The following is a 13,947-nucleotide window of genomic DNA, read 5'->3' as shown; positions in this document are numbered from 1 at the left end:
AAGCAACACACTGAAGTGGACTGCCAAAGTCTTAATAATGAATAAGAAACATGTGAATACCAATCCATTAAAAACACCTGCATCTACTTGCCATACAATCCCTGAACAATTTCTACTCTGTCCGTTCGATATCAGCTGATGAGAATGCTCATGTTTGTGTCCAAGAGAATTACTAACACATAACAGATTAGAAACAAATTGCTACAGAGACTTCCGTTTGCGTCAATCAACGTTTTAAGGCAACTAGAGATGGTCAAGATAACCCATTGAAATTCAAACTGAACATCAGTGTGGGGAGGATTTAAGTGACTTTGAAAGTCACATGGCTGTTGCTGCCAATTTTCATCCAAGACCATCTCTGGGGTTTCCAGAGAATGGTCCATAAAATAGACAATATCCAGTGAGCAGCACTTCTTAGAGCAAAAGCATTGTTGATGCCAGAGGTCAAGCAAGATAAGGAGAGATTCAAGACAATAGAAACTCAATAATTACTCACTACAACCAAGAACATTTCTGAATGCACAACAAATCAAACCTTAAAGCAGATGGGCTACAGTGGCAGAAGACCTTACAGGGTACCACTCCTATCATCTGAGAAATGGAAACTAAGGCTAAAATGTGCAGGCACTCACTATAATTGGAAAGTAAAAGAGTGAATAAACATTTCAATTCCTGCTGCAACATTACGATGACACAATCAAAATTTGCGTGAATGACAAGACAGCACGTGTCCAATCCTGCCATGTATCAAAAGATCAGGTTGTTCAGTTGTGGTGATCAAATGGTGTGGGGGATATTTTATGGCACACATTGAACTCCGATGTACTTAATGCATTATCATTTAAATGCCATAGCCTACCTGAGTATAGTTGCTAATCATGTTTATCCCTTGTGAGCAGAACCTCCTGATTTATACTTCCGACAGGAAAATGTGTCATGTCATAATGCTCAAATATCCCTAACTGGTTTCCTGAACATGACAATGAGTTCACTGTATTCAAATGGCCTCCAGTCACCAGATCTCACTCTAGTAGAGCAACTTTGGGATGTGGTAGAATGAGAGGTGGGCATCATAGAGTTGTGCATCTTCACGGGCTTAACAATTCGCTTTGATTACAATTATCTGGTCAACGATTCAATATCAAGGAGCATCATAATGTAATGCACAGAACTATGTTTACAGCTTGTAGCTCACCGCGATGGTCCACTCATCCGTTTACTTAAACATAATCACACAAAAAGACGGGTAGAGAGCAAGTGAGGGCGACTGTGAGGACTTCTATTTTAACTTGAGACACACAGTGCACCTTTGTAAAGTTTAAAAGTAGCTGTTGTTAGCTCGTTAAAAGGCCATGCTAACTGCATTGGCAACAAAATACTGACTTTATTTCACTACTGCTAAACATGCTAGCTCTCGCAGGTGGTTGGAATTTGTATGTGCAGAATCGTCCTGGTCTGCATCTTTAAAATTATGTGATGTGAATGATGTGCAGGCAACACATCTGAAGCAATTGTGTGATGCTGACATTACAAACCAAAATGTCTGAGGACTTAAGTTACTTAATTTATGCCACAAATAATTCAAGCAGTTCCAAAGACAAAAGGGGGTCCAACTCGGCTTAAGCAGTGTACTCAAAGTGGTCGATGAGTGTACACACACAGTCATGTATTAAGTTAGTATTTGAAAGGCGGGGAAGAGATGGTCGGGTTAATAATTTACGCCCTCCTGCTTGGACACCAGCTGCCACACCCCTTGCCTTCTTGAGGTTTGCATCCTTCTAACTCACTTCACTATCAAGCCTTGTATTTTCGTGCTTCTGAGTGCCTTTTAGCTTGTGGCTGACTTCCCGCTCATGGAAAAGTACAGTATGAGTGGTACAGCAGGATATGGAGGGGACTGGTCTTTATTGCTAGTCTACCAGTGGCTGGCTGTGGTAGTGACTTGACTATTGATCATCTGTGTTAGCATGCTGTCTCCACTTTAATACAAGCACAACGTGTCTCTAGGCAGGCGTTTCCTTTTTAAGGGTGTTTCCCTAGCTGTGCTTGTCTTCTCTCTTCCCGTTGTCAAAACATTCAGCGGATGTGGCGACAGTACACACACTTTACAAATACACTTGCTCTGTGGTTTCTGCTACAACCATTGCACTTACCAGAGTCCATCCAGGCTATGTGCAATCAGCTGCATTACAATGAGTTATACAGGAGCTCCTGACAGGGAGGATCGTGTCAGAAGACAAAATGTGAGGATAAATACAAACAAAGACACAGAGAAGGGGCTGGCACATCACACAAAACTAGGTCAATCAAATTTACATTAGACCACACTAACACAGGTAAACAAGTCTGACTGAGTGCATCTTGCTATGTTTAGCTACTGTTGTGCACTACTGAGCGAAACAGGGAACCAATGGGTAAGAAACAGACCTGACACTTTAAGTGTTTATGCATATTTGATGGTAGAGAAGTATTTTAGGGGTGGTCATACAAGTATATTAACACTGTATAGTGTGTAAAGTATGTTCAAAATGTGTTAATGGTCTCAAGGGGCCATTATAAGATGTATGTATTTTTATAGCACAACAGACTGATTCACTTACAATAGATCAAAATTAAGGAATTAATAAAGAAATAATAGCATGAGCATTGGCTGATATCCAGAGATGACCTGATTCAAAGATATCTTGATGCTGTGCATTACTGTTTTTGTGCCTGGTTTCATTTAGAAATGAAGCAAACAACCATTGCAACTAAACTAAAAATGTTGCTGTAGTCACAAAACAAAATGTATAAAACTAATAAATAATCTGTGAGAAAAAGGTGAAGAACAAAATGTATCCCCTAGCTAAGAACGGAAGGAGAAACTTCACTAGCTGGATCAAATTCTGTCAAGCTCCAAAAGCTTGGCATAAGAAAGTCTTGTGCATGTTGTTTTGAATGTCATTTATTTACATGATCACACATGTTGCACCTTGGTCAATATCAGGTATATTTGCAGGTAGGAGTAAAATCCCTCTTCCTGGCTTACATTTACATACACTATACTTACACATCTCAATACATATGGGATGGCTTTTAGCATTAGGCACTATGCCTTGAGAAAAGCAACCTCATTTCTTCCTCTTCTCTCCATCCATCTTTCCAGGAGAAGAGCACTCTTTGCAATATTTACAAGAGTTCTTCCACAAGTGCGCTCTCTCCATCTCACTAAGTGAGGCAAATCTCTTGTTGCCTCAGCATCTCCAGTCCAGTTAGACCACTAGTGACAATGTAACCACAGACTTCATTCATATGCCAAACTGGTGGTCAATCAAAGAAATTACAACTTCACAGCTAATAGTAAGCTGCCCTGATCCAAATCTCTAGACTCTAAGGGAGAATTCTCCTGGCTTAATGGTGTGCTTTGAAAAAAAATAAACATGACTGTCTGAATCCTGCAAAAAAAAAAAAAGGCAGTAATGACAGTGATTCAATATAAACAACAAGACATTCTAATACAATTCCTGTTAAAATTATTAAATTATTTGCACAGCTTTAAAATATATTTTGATATTTCTTTGCCAAATGATACTGTGAGAGAAAATAGTGCAAGTGTTTTTCTCTTTTGGTCTAGTTGATCGGTGGAGGTCCATCTAAGTGCTGTGGGGAAGTGGTGCATGTTAAATGAAGCTGAAACACAACCAGGTCACAAGGACGGCAAGAACAAGGGGGCTGATGATGCGGCAAGAGAGGACAGAAGGGTATTGCTCCTGGACATTTCTTAAAAGCCTCATTCCAGTCTCACTCAGTTTGTCATTCTCTTCAACAAATGCATCCTCTATACGGCCTTACTCTCCCTGTCTGTCTAGCACCAATATGAAAGAATATATTGTGACATGTTTTGCTGCTAGTGTTACTGTATCATCAATGTCAAAACCAAACACAGTCAGTGTAACTGACCTAATAAAAATGCTTTTTGACTATTTTTCTCTGTTTAATTCTATGGCCTCAATTGGAAACAAAATTTAATTTAGTTAAGTTCAGCCAATACAGCAAATCACCAGCATGTCATGGGCAAAAGTGAGAACCTACACGCTTTTAGGCCACATGATATTAGAAAATCATGTGATTGCATTGCTGAATATTGTGGCACGACATCACTCGCAATAGATTAAGAGATACATGTATTGATATACAGTAAAAGATAAGATTAATTTTATTTTAAGCTATTTTTATTGCCATGTGCAAATGGTTTATTATTATGTATATGTATAATGGTAAATTATTCAGGAAGTTGTACCCGAAGCCAGTGGCTCTTATTTTGAAGGCCAGGGTGAAAGGAAGTGATGATGGGTAAGAGGTGTGAGTTGACAGTGTATGTGTGTGGAGAATAACGAAATCCGGTTGGCCGATGTTTCTGCATGGAGTCCCGTGTCTCTTTTTATTTTCTGTTAACTGCACAGTAGAGACGCTTATAACCACTCGGTTACATGATTAGAACTTTAATGTCATGTATAATAAAGGATGTCCCTGCAGCCATGGTGTGTTTCTCACAGACGCGGCACAGCTGTGATCGCTGGTTCATCGAGGGCGAGCGACAGGGTGTTCACATGCGCTGATATTTCAGCCTGGTTTAAACTTATCATTTCCCTGAGTTAACTTTCACTCAGCGCTCAGCGCTCACACACGAGATACAGAAATGGGTAGGGAGAAAGGGGAGGAGAAAATGATAGAGAAACATGCTTAAAACACACACTGTGCTGAAATACAAAAAAACGTCAGTCTAAATGACTGGTGGGGGAAACACTTGATGTTACTGTTCACGTGAAAGTGTAGGAGTGACACACTGAACATGGCTTGCGGTGGAGGCGCCTGGCACTCACAGCGGGAGCATGCAACTGTTGACTGAATGTGGGGGAAATATTTAAATATTTATATTCGCCATTAATTAGGGTCAGGGGAAATATTCATCGACCCCATAATGCCAACCATTGCACTGAGTTTCTGACTACTGAATCAGGTTCTGGAAATGTGAACAATCTATAGACCTACACTAATGTTGGGCACACGTCACCTGTCCGTGAACTATGATGTTGCGAAATTGTGAATGTTTGGGAGAAAAAAACATTGGGAGGAAAGACCTCAGTGGCAATGTTATGGTGGTCACTAGAATGCATCTTCTACATCAGCCCATTTTTCAATTGATCTGAATGATGTAATAAAACAAATTGAACAATGTCGTGCCCAAAAAAGTAAGGGTTTCTACAAATCTACTGAATCTGATCTATGGAACTGCAGAGGGAATGAATGTCGATTAAACATATTCATACTAGTCAAAAACCCTTAATGAAGTATTACAAACACCTAAATCAATACAGACAGTTATGGGTTGCAAATAATCTTTTTTTAAATTGACCAATAATGCTCATTATTTAGTGCTACGACCATTTAGTTAAATAAAATTCAGTGTTTCCAAGTATGTAGACTGGTGGCACATTCTGGTGGCAATTCTAATCTCAACACATTCTAATTTGTTGCGCCAGTTTCAGTGATCCAAAAATATTTAACATACAGGATCTCCAACTGTGTTTAGCTTGCATGTAAAGCTGTGTGCAGCACTATTTGCAGCTCTATTTGTAGCTTTATTTTTCTCTTGCTTGCTTGCTCTCTCCTGCTCTAAGGTTTTTACCATCCAAGCAGTTAGACCTCATACTTTCAGCTGCAGCTGCATTCCTACCACAATGAACATGCAATGCAGTTCAAGAACTTGTACTTCTACTAGTTGGTGTACTTGTCAATCGGGCTCTGTTGAACATGGGAGCGGACTGTGTGTGTGTGCACGCATACCCTTGCTACTTCCACAGATAGAATCTATTCTGTGCGCAACACTGAATCATTGTTTTTTAAGATATGTTGTTCTGTCCAACAATCTTGTCAGTCTGGTTTCACAACAAAAGTCACAAGGGCTTGGTTAGTTCAGGAGAAAAAAAAAAGAAGTATTACCTTCAAAATTATCTTCATATGTGTCTTTGATGGTCAATGCCTTTCCCATGTCTGTGAAAATACATTAAAGTTGTTCCACCGAAGGCACCACAAAGCAGACAGACATGTCTGTTTACATTTTGGATTTGCACATTTGATCTCTTCTCTAACATACTGTCAAATCAATGCAGATGACTGCAAAAGAGCTTTGTAAACCAATCACAACAAAGCATGTTTTCCTGAGGTATTAGTGATATTTACATTAGGTATGTTCACAGTCTGACAAGTGACCTGATTAGAATCCAGAATTCTTTAAAATACACTGAAGATACAGTGCATACACCACACCCACTGAACTCATTGGCACCTGTTCATAAAACATAAGCAATACAGATTATCACTGCTTGGTAGTCCATTCTCAATATACACATCAATATTCTTTATGCACCAGGTTAGCGGATCTAATGTTCACTTGGCAAACAAATGGCATTTGGACAATCGTTACACCTCTGGAAACAAACAGAGAAAGTATAGTCATGTGATGAGACGGCCAAGATGAAATAAGTGGAACTCGTGACAAAAGAAACAAAGCTTCGGTTTCCGCTCAACCACCAGTACTACATGTTCACACATCCATGTGCCATGACTCTTTAAACATAATTGAAACCTAAATTAGCTCTTCTTAACTTTATAATGTCCGCTATTCATCAACTACTATATTACTAGAGCTGAAACAATTAATCGATGAATCGATTATTAATCTATTTTGATCATCGATTAATTAATTAAACTACTAAATAACTTGGCCAGTCAACTAAGGGTGTAAGTTGATTACAAAATCACTTACACATGGATGTTCAGAGATGTGGCACTGAACTGTGGCGGCTCCAGCCAAAAATATGGTTCTTTGGCACAAATATTCCAGTGGCTACACTCACGATCACATTTGCCTCAAGATGCGAAGAGTGGTGGTAGTTCCTCATGTCTGAGGCTACCCACTACTATATAATAAGAAACTATTGTCAAAGTGTGGATTGTTTTTCACCATGAGCAGTTGGTATATTTCAAACCCTTACATGGATCTCAGGAAGAGTGGCTGAACTGAAAACAAGCAGCCTCAGGCTGCATAACCTATTTTTCTCGAACCAAAGTAGAGCAAAATCCTGGGGCTACAAATGAGTATACATAAGCAGACACCATTCTGGACATGATGCTCTGCTCTATTTTTCTGCACGAGTACCGAGACAAATGAAACTGTGAAGTACAGCACTTTCTCAATCTAGAAGGGACAACCTTCACCCTTTCCCTGAACTGTTTGGCGATACCTTCCCTTCTGGAGTAAAGTGTGAATGCACCACAAAGGCCACCACAAAGATAGTTTCATTAGTCTTGTCAAGTTAATATTTGGCCACTGAACTGTCGGCCAGACAAACGTGCTCAAAATAACGACATGCATCAACAAAACACACACACATTTGCTTCATATGCTTTCACTTTGTGTGATATCATATCCACCTCATAGATGAGGAGGGATGAAGGGCTGTCTTTCGAGAGAAAGAGAGGGGGGAGCATTTACGGGACACATTGTAGCTGTGTGCGTGACACAAAAACCTTTCCACATCAGTGGACTAAGAGCCAGTGTGTTTTGAAACCCAAGCATTTCCTGCACAACAGTCACACTATCAAACTCTAACAATAACATAATACAGTTACCTTCCCTGTTACTTATAGTTAGGCTACCTTGTTCATATGCATATGTAGCTCGGAATAGGCATCGGTTGGGGAAAAATATAGATTACTATACAGGTGTTAGCAATGATATACTACAAACAGCATTCATTTTGTGGGTCCCACATACTGCCCCACGTAAGAAGCCGGGTCCGGATCCTGCACGATTTAAGCACCTACTGCTGAAATGTATGAATGTTGTTTTGGTCAGAATAGAATCCGAGCTAGATATTTACTACAAATGTCCCTCATTCAATAGTAGTCAACCGTCTAATATAATTAACAATTTTGTACGTTTTTAGTGTTTAAGTCTACATATTAGGAAAAGCGGCTGCTTTAAATAGCTGCAACTCTATGGCTTGAAATCTACTTGGGCTGACCTATAAACATTACTAAAGCTAAATGTGAAACTTAGCATACCTGTGCATTTAACTTGGGGGAGATGTGTTCTGTCTCACTGTCCTGTCAATGTTTGATGATAGAGGACATAACATCACTGGGGTTGACAGTCGAGTTTAATTGATTGCTCAGTAAAACATTCCATGATGTGGTGCTCTTCCTAGTTGGTGGGACATAGCAGACACTGGATACTGTATGCGATACGATTACATGATCATCTAATCTCACAGTGGCACGTAGCTTTTACCTGCAGCGGTTATGTGTTTCTACCATGTGGTAAATGCATTCTTAAATTCCACAATATTCACATAACTATTTGACTTTCTTTTATTAAGTATTTGAGAAACATGGCCCATGTCAACTAGAAATTGGCAACAAAAAACAGCTAAATTATAACAAACATGATAGTTTTATTCATTATAACCTGGTCTGTTATAAGACAATACTAAAGCCAAACTGATTCTACAGGTAAGCAATAATGTTGTCTGTTAGAGTAAAGTAAGTTATACACATAACAATGGAACACTCTGTGCTTTGGACAACTGCACAACCAGCTTTTCATACAGGGAAATTAATTTATTTGGTTAAAAGTGAGAGCAAAAAAGGAAAGGAAGATCAGGCTAGCCCAAAGCCAAAAGCATGATTTTTCATGATCATGAAATACACTCTTTTGATTGCATTAATAATCATACCCATCCCCCATGCTTCCCCTCCGAGCATCCAAGAGAAGAATAAGTGTGTGTGTTAAGAGTCACATGACAACTAGCCCACTCTTTTGCCCAAATGACTATGGCCCATTTGCTTACAAGAGAAATTTAAAGAGAACTCTATTTCTGGTCGTCTATCCAACGATCCCCGGAGTAACGTCTGTTTACACTTTGTGGCAGTCAAATCTAAGGGCTAGAATGTAAATGATATGCACATGTTAGGTACTGCTAGGAATTGTGACTGGCTTTCAATAGCGTTACACAGCCTGAGTAGTGACAGACTTGCGTGTGGGTCATTATGCTGCCCTGGAACCACTTACTTTGACTATTCAAAACAGTGGCCAAGACGTTTTGGTGAGTGGTGACATGCTATGGATACAAAACAGAACCTACAGTCAAACCACACACAAATCATATAGATAAATAAATAGAAATAAAATAGTTATCTGAAATAGACAAGCACACTTGGCAAACCAAGATGAAGAAACAAATTAGTAAACGCCTTGTATGAAACAAGGCCAAGAAGGACAAATATTTTCGAACCCTAACCCTTGATTTCCTCTGAGGAAACAAATAACCTGTCATATTAAGGTGTTAAAGGTTTATTGGCTCAGACAACAGTCTTTCACGTAGTTCCGTGGACTTACAGAATTACCAAAATAAAAGTACATTTTCAGTTTCACTTGTCCTGTTGTCCAGATGTGGATATATTTTCCCCTCACATGCTCCCTCACTCTCATTTTAGGTTTCTCTCATTGAGGGAGTGTTATTTATTGGATAAAATCAATATGATCAAATTAAGTGGAGAAAGCACTCAGACAACTACAAACCTCTGCCAATGCCACCCAGTTCCCTAGTGTTTATACACACCCCTGATTTGCAAGGTTACGATGGTTTAAAATCCTGTATGTGGATCTGTATCACCGCAAAATCTGCTTCTTTTTTTTCTTTGGGCTACAACCAACAGCACGGAAAAAATTCATGAAAACCATCTTTTACTTTTTCAGCTGCTGCTCAGGCAGACAATGCAGCCAAAACCATGACCTCCTTAGTGGAGGTAATAACTATTTGTGCGAGTTACCTAGCAAGTGGTGCTCTAAAAGATGTTTTCATTGACTCATTCAGATACAGAAACAGATGTTTGACCCAAACCTGAATGAGGCAGAATATCTGATCAATTACTTCAACTTTGTAGTTCTAAAGGAAATTTGAGCTTGTTTACGAGGTCCACTCCACTTTTAAGAATCTTATATTCTTTATATTGTTAAATAAACATGTCAAGAGTTGAGCACTACTCAGCTCAACTTGATTCGGTTCTTTTGCTTTTCCATCAGTGATAGTACCTGGTGTTCATTTTAGTACCTGCTATGACAAAGTTCCAAACAAGCTGAGCTGATAATAAAACGTCAACAGACTGCCAGCCACTGATTGGCAGAGAATGACGTCACTGGAAGAGTCATGAGTGTGATGCCCGACACAAGAATCAAACCAAACAATGCCGAGCTGGAGATCGGTTAAAGAAAATTCCAAAACATGTGTTAATCTTTCGACATTTAACAAGGAAGTTTCTAAAATCTCTATAGAGTCCAGTGCATTTCGCAACAGCACTGCCAAAAGCCGGTGATCATGAGCTGAATCACAACCTGCTCAGCTGTATGTCAGTTTCAGTGACTGTGTCAGACGAAGTCTGCGTTCTGGTCATGCAACGATTCTGTGAAAAACCTTTTTAATTAACTTATTCTAATGACTCGCATATAAATCAACATCATGGCAGTTATGCTATGACGACCCCGCCCACATTGAGGAATTAATTTAATATTATAAAGTAATGAAAACGAGGTGCATGATATCAAAACAAGTAGAGCAGAGTAGTGCAAGAACTGTATAATGGAAAATCTCCACTGGATACTAAATTTAGAACTAGGCTCCTACAGATGTTCCTAAAGCCATTTCATGGTTCAGGAAATGTTCCTGTAATTGGAAGAAGCTATACTAATCTTTTTTTAGATACAACAAAACCATCAAAACTGGTCTTGTCTTAACCTGAAGTACAGAACATGTACAGTGACTGTGCACATTCCATTTCCAACAGCTGGAAATACCACAGAATGTGTGTTATATTCAACCTTTAGTCTTTTAGTCTCACATATACATTTTTTTCCAGAGGGGTATAATGTGTAATTTTCTTTTCAGTGTATACATAACTAATGCAACTAGCTGGTTTTCAGTACCATAGTATACAGGTCAAATTCTTTTTACAAAGACCTTACACATCATGTGACCAAAGTATTTTTTAAAAAACCCAACTGTAGAAACAGAAAGCAACAATTACGCAATCTTTAACCCCACGTATGCCTATGGATGTGCAACACACCCTGATGAAACCATTTCAGTTGTTTTCTGTAGGAAGCTTAGTGAGTGGAAAGGAAAAGGGGTTTGGGTTGCTTCACCACAACACACTAGTCTTAAGAGTAAAGTAATGGAAGACATAATGCAGAGGCCACCACTAATGGGCCATTAAAATTAAGATACAACAATGAGATAAATGATGAAAACCATTGAGGATGAGGAGAGCAGTTCAGCCCAGGCATAAGCAAATGCTATTCTATTGTGTTTTTTCTAGCATTTAAACAAGAAAATGTAAGTTCAACAGAAATCAGAATGAGGAGAAACATATGGATTGTTTCCATCATGGTACATTTCCATTTGGTACAGCTCGGTGCGGTTTGGAATGGTAAAGCCTACATCCAACAGTTTATTTTGAATGGAACAATTGGGGCAAGGTATTTTGGTACTATCCCGAAAGAATATGTACCATACACCAAACTGTTTTATTAGGTGGAAAAGCGGCTGGGTGATATGCCACCATTTCTTCCTTAATGCCACAAAAGTGTTGTTAATAGGTTGTACAAACAGTCAATCCACAGAACAGTGAAGGGATTTCCTTATTAATAAGAATATATACTATGAAAAATTAACACTAACTGACAACATAGTAACATCCAGTCATGTAAAACAAAGGTAGTAACAGTATTTTTAAAAATCATACGGCAGTCTCTTGGAAAATCGAATGCTTACTTCCTTAAATTGCCACAGTAAGGTTGGTTGAATTTGATAAAAATTCACATATTTGGAGTTGGACAGAAAGACAGAAAGAGTGCTGCCTCAGATGAAAAACCAAATGAAGCCTGAAATGACAACCTTAAAACAGAAAAGGCCACATGTGCATACACATGTGAACGAGTCAGGAGTTGTCTTCAAGTGCATTGGCAACATCCTACATGGGACAATGGCACTAAGAAAATAAAAAAGACCCTGGTTTGTTCCGTTTAATTGTTAAATTCTACACTTTTATTATCATTCTTGTGACGTGTTAAAGACACACCATTCAACAAGAGCGAAAACACAAAAGTCTTCAACTCCTGCAATAGTACCAATCAACAAACAGCACAGTGTTGCATATCACAGCCGGTGTTAACAGAAACATCCAGAATTTTCACCAGGAAAATGCATGGTGATGGTTTGTGATAGTTAAAATGGGCGACTTTAATTAAGGGTTGGACACACATGAGACATGAACTCTCAGTTTGTCAATATTTCAGACTGTGGTTGTTCTTAATATTATAAATTTCTGCTAAGGTTTAGGATTAATATTCATTTCAGTCTCAGAATGCTTTTCTTTTGCTATTGTTACACAAATACAAATATACTAAGATAGCTGTTGCTACACTTACCTTACCATTTTAAATGTGTATCACTATCACTAACCAAAGCCATATAATCCCAAAGATTAAAATCCAAAGACTAAGATTATAATCCTATTCATATCCTGTGCTTGCAGATTAAAAAAAAATACATAACTGAGATGAAAATCCTGAATTAAAAACAAGAGCACATGGAAAACACAATAGACTTATGATTCAATAATAAACACATGGTCATTACAGCGGTGACACATACTACTGACAAGTTCTACCCGAGCACAAATCCAGGGATAAATGTTCTTCAGATACAGTCTCATCATCAATCAATTGTATCACTGCAAAGGTGTCAAAAATATTTTTCATAAATACCCACACATGACATCACTGTCCACCAGGGCCACTGGACTGTATCATATACTGTTATACTGTAGGTGCCGGTATACAGTGGATCACATGATATAAAACAAGGTCTTGCTATATATTTATTGCTATTACAGGTTTTTCTCAAACCGAAACTGATAAATATTAATTAAGTGTTTTGTTTTCCTTCAAATTTTATTTGGAATGGATTACAGGATTGAGAGCAGAAAGGCTGAAGTCGTATTCAGCCACATAGAAATAATGTGATTATCTGCCAACAAAGTATTAAATTACAAAGATGCTGAGAAGATGCCAAGAAATATGAGGGGAAATGCAATAGACCTAAATCTGTGAAAACTATTATTGAGATTTTATAGTTTTAATTCAAACAATTTAAAAATCGATTTAGAGAAATTATTAACTTGCAACTGGCATCATTCAAAATGAGGAAAAGTATGCCTAATTTCTCTGAGGTGTGGTTACAGATCCTCCAAATTGGACATTAATTGTAATAGTAAATAGTTAGGCTTTTTTTTGTGGTAAAGGGTACAAATACTGATCTGTATTGCCATGTTCCCTGGTATTCAGTCAAGATGCACAACACCCGTTCCCCCACCATGTTGTCCTGCATCTATGAAACACAGATTCATCCGAGGAGAAACGCCATCGGCTTTAAAACCGTTTTTAAAACACAAATGCATTCCTTGCTCTTTAAACGACAAGTGAAATCAAAGAAATCTTTCCTGCCAAGCCTGAACCCATCCGATGCTCGGCAGCTGTCTCTCGCATTCTGAGAGAAAGCGCTGATGAAAAAGGCTTTGAACGCCATCTTGTTCATTGCAGCTGCTTGGGCCCTGAATACAGGAACCCATTCATTCGAGGAGGCGGAGGGAGGGGGCACACTGGCAAAATGAATTCATCTTTGTGAACCAGTAAATACAAACAGCTCTTTTAAGACACAGCAAAATACATCCCGGAAGCGACTAGCGATCGGCTATTTTCGGAGAATTATTTTATTTTAGATGCAATTGCTAGTTATTAAGTTGGGGCTGAGCGGTATGGCTGCTTATATCCTGCCTCAGCGCTCA

General features: G+C 38.7%; 1 long non-coding RNA gene across 1 annotated transcript; it reads left to right on the top strand.

Moving 5' to 3' along the window:
* The first annotated feature begins 2,140 nt into the window (after positions 1 to 2,140).
* LOC122760377 lies at positions 2,141 to 3,964 on the top strand. The gene is made up of 2 exons (XR_006358367.1): positions 2,141 to 2,243; positions 3,614 to 3,964. It is a non-coding gene; the product is annotated as an uncharacterized LOC122760377 (long non-coding RNA).
* Positions 3,965 to 13,947: the final 9,983 nt, after the last annotated feature.

This window comes from Solea senegalensis, unplaced genomic scaffold (assembly GCF_019176455.1).
Source record: "Solea senegalensis isolate Sse05_10M unplaced genomic scaffold, IFAPA_SoseM_1 scf7180000013495, whole genome shotgun sequence".
Taxonomy (NCBI): domain Eukaryota; kingdom Metazoa; phylum Chordata; class Actinopteri; order Pleuronectiformes; family Soleidae; genus Solea; species Solea senegalensis.
The sequence above is the reverse complement of the archived record's forward strand: the minus strand, read 5'-3'. Positions and strand labels throughout refer to the sequence as shown.